Consider the following 6,000-nt stretch of genomic DNA (forward strand, 5'->3'; position numbering starts at 1 on the left):
ACTTCAAGCTAGCATGACCTGTTTTTAAGTCTTAAGGTAAAAGCACGTTGGATGAAGTGTTCAAATGTGATACAGGCTGTATTATTATGCTTATGTACAGACAACCCATAGCACGACAGACCACCGTGGCCAGGACTGAGCAGCCCAGCAGCTTGGGTTTGGCTAAATAGGTATCTCCCCTGGGCATGTTGTCAATACAGACTCCTTTAGTCGTACTTTATTCAAAATAAGGCATCCAGACCGTATGAAAGTTGCCCAGTATACCCTTAATCTGGTAATAAATCAATTCTAGTGATACATAACGTGACATTGTGAGAGGATAACCAACCTTCCAATTAATGGCAATGCATTACTTAGCCGCTATAAATGCTTAGTTATACAGTTTCTACAGATAAGTCTCCAGTATCAACATCTCCAAGCAAACAAAAACAGGAGAAGGGAGAATCGTTAGACATACTAGGATTAAAGAACATACTCTTTGCTAGAATTCAGCCAGCCTTCACACCATAACATATGCAAATATATGTCCCCTTTTGTGTTTTACACCTCCAGCAGAGGAAATACATCTCTGAGTGCATGATATTCCGTTTCATTGGCAAAGAGTACATTCTATTGATGGTCTTAAACTGCAGTACTTTGTCTGAGATGATATGAACATGACTGGGCATTGAAATATATCTGTATCCATTCATCATCATCAATAGCTTCTACCAGGTCTTCCTCACATTTTTGTTTGATATGTTTTGTGTCATCTGGAAAAGCCTCTATCAACCACATTTTGGAAATCAACATTGGAGGTTTGTCAGACTGCCTTAAAATAACATCTGGCTTGTCCAGTGTTTGCTGCACAGAGAGAATAAAGTGTTGTATCTGCAAAAATGTACCTCACCTCCATCACAGACTGGTCTTCCCTGGCTGCCTGACCCTGCTGAGACACCTGTCACCATCTGATCCTCCTAAAATTAGGCATGACAAAGAATTATCTTGGTGTATATTTATACATTATATTATCCAAGAATAGAATCAATGGTTCAATAATTGAAATTACCATTACTCTCATATCCCAGACTAGGTTTACCCATCAATTCAAGATGGAACTTTGTACTAGAGGTTGACCGATTAATTAGGGCCGATTTCAAGTTTTCATAACAATCGGAAATCGGTATTTTTGGGCGTCGATTTTTGCCTATTTTTATTTTGTTTTTTTTATACCTTTATCTAACTAGGCAAGTCAGTTAAGAACACATTGTTATTTTCAATGACGGCCTAGGAACGGTGGGTTAACTGCCTTGTTCAGGGGCAGAACGACAGATTTTCACCTTGTCAGCTCGGGGATCCAATCTTGCAACCTTACAGTTAACTAGTCCAACGCTATAACCACCTGCCTCGTTGCACTCCACAAGGAAGCCTGTTATGCGAATGCAGTAGAAGCCAAGGTAAGTTGCTAGCTAGCATTAAATTGATCTTATAAAAAAATCTATCATAATCACTAGTTACAACTACACATGGTTGATGACCTTCTAGTTTATCTAGCGTGTCCTGCGTTGCATATAATCGATGCAAAGCTGGGGGATGATTTAACAAACGCGCATTTGCGAAAAAAGCACAATCGTTGGACGACTGTACCTAACCTTAAACACCAATGCCTTTCTTAACATCAATACATAGAAGTATATATTTTTAAACCGGCATATTTAGCTATAAAAAAATCCAGGTTAGCAGGCAATATTAACCAGGTGAAATTGTGTCACTTCTCTTGAGTTCATTGCATGCAGAGTCAGGGTATATGCAGCAGTTTGGGCTGCCTGGCTCATTGCGAACTAATTTGGCAGAATTGTACGTAGTTATGTCATAACATTGAAGGATGTACAATGTAACAAGAATATTTAGACTTAAGGATGCCACCCGTTAGATACAATACGGAACGGTTCTGTATTTCACTGAAATAAACGTTTTGTTTTCTAAATGATAGTTTCCGGATTCGACCATATTAATGACCAAAGGCTCGTATTTCTGTGTGTTATGTTGTAATTAAGTCTATGATGTGATAGAGCAGTCTGACTTAGCGATGGTAGGCAGCAGCAGGCTCGTAAGCATTCATTCAAACAGCACTTTAGTGCGTTTTGCCAGCAGCTCTTCGCAAGCACAGCGCTGTTTATGACTTCAAGCCTAACGGCTGGTGTACCCGATGTGAAATGGTTAGCGGGGTGCACTCTAATAGCGTTTCAAACGTCACTCGCTCTGAGACTTGGAGTCGTTATTCCCCTTGCTCTGCAAGGGCCGCGGCTTTTGTGGAGCGATGGGTAATGCTGCTTCAAGTGTGGCTGTTGTTCCTGGTTTGAGTCCAGGTAGGGGCGAGGAGAGGGGACGGAAGCTATACTGTTGAACTGGCAATACTATAGTGCCTATAAGAACATCCAATAGTCAAAAGTATATGAAATATAAATGGTATAGAGAGAAATAGTCCTATAAATACTATATTAACCTGTTCGGTTAAGTGGCAGCATATGTCACTTTTTGAGTGCCCAAACTGAACCGCCTGCTACTCTGTCCCAGATGCTAATATATGCATATTATTATTAGTATTGGATAGAAAACACTCTGAAGTTTCTACAACTGTTTGAATGATGTCTGTGAGTATAACAGAACTCGTATGGCAGGCAAGAACCTGAGAAGAAATCCAAACAGGAAGTGAGAAGTCGAATTTCAATACAGCCAATTTAAATCCCTGATAGATATGGATGTGTTTGCACTTCCCAGGGCTTCCACTAGATGTCACCGTCTTTACATCCTAGTTGTAAGATTATACTATTAAAGAGGGGCTCATGAGACCCATTTTAGTGAGTGATCTGTCAGGGCGCCTCAGTCTCATGAAGCGCGCTCCCGAGAGAGTGTCCTCTCGTTCCAGGGCTTTTATGCAGACAATGAAATTGTCCGGTTGGAACCTTATTAATGATATTTGTTAAAAACATCCTCATGATTGATTGCAGACATGTTTTGACTTGTTTCTACAAACTGTAACGGAAGTTTGAGTTTTTGTCATGGAGGAAATGGTCCCGCCTCCATGAAGATGGATTACTGGACGGAACACGCTAACAACAGGTGGTTAAATGATGGGCTATATGGAACAAACGAGTCATTTATTGTCGAACTGGGATTCCTGGGAGTGCCTTCTGATGAAGATTATCAAAAGGTAAGTGAATATTTATAGTGTTTTTTCGAACTAATGTTGACTCCAAGATGGCGGAATTGTCTAGTTGTTTATAAGCAGGTACTGAGCACCGTTGTCTGATTATGCTTTTTCGTAAAGTTTAAAAAAAATCTGGCACAGCGGTTGCATAGAGGATCAGTCTATCTTTATTCTGTGAAAAACACTTGCATCTTTTATCAATGTTTATTATGAGTATTTCTGGGAAAATCACCGGATGTTTTGGAATCAAAATATTTCTGCACGTAACAAGCCAATGTAAACTGGGATTTTTTTTATATAAATATGCACATTATCAAACAAAACATACATGTATTGTGTAACATGATGTCATATGAGTGTCATCAGATGAAGATCATCAAAGGTTAGTGATTAATTTGATTGAAATTTCTGCGTTTTTGTGACTTGACTATGACCTAACAATCATATGTGGTGCTTTCGCTGTAAATAATTTTTGAAATCGGACACCATGGGTAGATTAACAAGATGTTTATCTTTCATTTGCTGTATTGGTCTTGTTAATGTGTGAAAGTTACATATTTATAAAAAATATTTTAGAATTTCACACACTGCCTTTTCAGCGGAATGTTGAGGTGGGGTTCCGCTAGCTGAATGCCCGTCCTAAATTAACTACAACCTAAAACATTGAAGTTTCATGTTGAAAGGAACCACCAACTTTCATATGTTCTCATGTTCTGAGCAAGGAACTCAAACGTTAGCTTTTTTACATGGCACATATTGCACTTTTACTTCTCCAACACTTTGTTTTTGCATTATTTAAACCAAATTGAACATGTTTCATTATTTATTTGAGGCTAAATTGATTTTTATTGATGTATTATATTAAGTTAAAATAAGTGTTCATTCAGTATTGTTGGAATTGTCATTATCACAAATAAAAAATATTTAAAAATTGTCTGATTTAATCGGTATCTGCTTTTTTTTGGTCCTCCAATAATCGGTATCGGCTTTGAAAACTCATAATCAGAACTTTTGGTCCTCCAATAATCGGTATCGGCTTTGAAAACTCATAATCGGTCGACCTCTACTTTGTACCATTCACTGATATTGTTAATATACTGCAAAATTCACCTGAGCTCCGTAGACTGGTCTTCCCTGGCTGTCTGATCCTGCTAAGACGTGATGAGCATAGTGTTGTGTACTGACTGCACTAGAGTTGAAATCCCACGGGATGCCTGAGGGACCAACAGAGATCATTACTGCGGTCTGCATTTTTCATGCTGCAGGTTGGAGCGGGCGGTAAGACAACTGTGGGATGAAAATATTTGGTGTCCTCCCTATTGTGTTAAAAGCACATTTTAAACATTTATACACACAGAATTCGCTGATTCAATTTCAGTAGCCTACCTTTCCTAGTTGGGCGTGAGAGTTTAAGCCGCCTAGCATGTGTGGTCTCATTGAAATGGAGGTTGCGGTCCAAACACTTAAAAGACACCCTATCCCCTCAGCCCTCAAATTAAGTGGACACGTGTGATGAGTATACACTTGCAGGGTGAGGGAAGAAGGAATGATTTTTAAATGGACCACCCTTGGCTGGAAATTCGTCACTTGTTCATCCTGCGATGATTGTGTTTTCAGCCACCGGCAGCTTGTGGGTGCTTTATATGTGCTACTTATTTGCATTTGTTTGTACTTACACTTATATGTTAACTTCTCCATTGATGTTGTTTTTAAGTTTTTGCGGTTTTAGCGGATGTACAATTGTCAAGAATTGAATTATGGGAAGTTTCAGGCCCCATAGTGAACATAATTGTACACTCGCAAAGCCAACTAAAAACGTGGGCTGAGGGGCTTACATTGCAAACTTCCTTTGCTTCACTAATCATTCGGCCCACCCTCCAAGATGGCGATGGGGATATCCCCAAGGGCATAAGGTGAGGGTAAGTGGACGAGGGTGTGTCTTAAGTGTTTGGATCTCACACAGAGTAGGCTCCCTACATGGGTGGAGAAGCATTTGGCAGTTAATTTGAATATTAAATTAACTTCAATATAATTAGACTGTAGTTTACTACAGTATCTGTATATAAATATTGATAATGGAAAGAGGTGGAGAGTGCTCAACCAACATGAGTCGTAGTACAATCAACAAATGTAATCATGGAAAAGGCACAATGCGCACATACAGTTGAAGTCTGAAGTTTACATACACTTAGGTTGGAATCATGAAAACTCGTTTTTCAACCACTCCACAAATTTCTTGTTAAACTATAGTTTTGGCAAGTCGGTTAGGACATCTACTTTGCATGACACAAGTAATTTTTCCAACAATTGTTTACAGACAGATTATTTCACTTACAATTCACTGTATCACAATTCCATTAGGTCAGAAGTTTACAAACACTAAGTTGACTGTGCCTTTTAAACAGCTTGGAAAATTCATGTCATGGCTTTAGAAGCTTCTGATAGGCTAATTGATATCATGTCAGTCAATTGGAAGTGTACTTGTGGATGTATTTCAAGGACTACCTTCAAATTCAGTGCCTCTTTGCTTGACATCATGGGAACAAAACAAATCAGCCAAGAACTCAGAAAATAAATTGTAGACCTCCACAAGTCTGGTTCATCCTTGGGAGCAATTTCCAAACATCTGAAGGTACCACGTTCATCTGTTCAAACAATAGTACGCAAGTATAAACACCATGGGACCTCGCAGCCGTCTTACCGCTCAGGAAGGAGACACGTTCTATCTCCTAGAGATTATTGTACTTGTGTGAAAAGTGCAAATCAATCCCAGAACAACAGCAAAGGACCTTGTGAAGATGCTGGAGGAA

This window comes from Oncorhynchus kisutch, linkage group LG6 (assembly GCF_002021735.2).
Source record: "Oncorhynchus kisutch isolate 150728-3 linkage group LG6, Okis_V2, whole genome shotgun sequence".
NCBI lineage: Eukaryota > Metazoa > Chordata > Actinopteri > Salmoniformes > Salmonidae > Oncorhynchus > Oncorhynchus kisutch.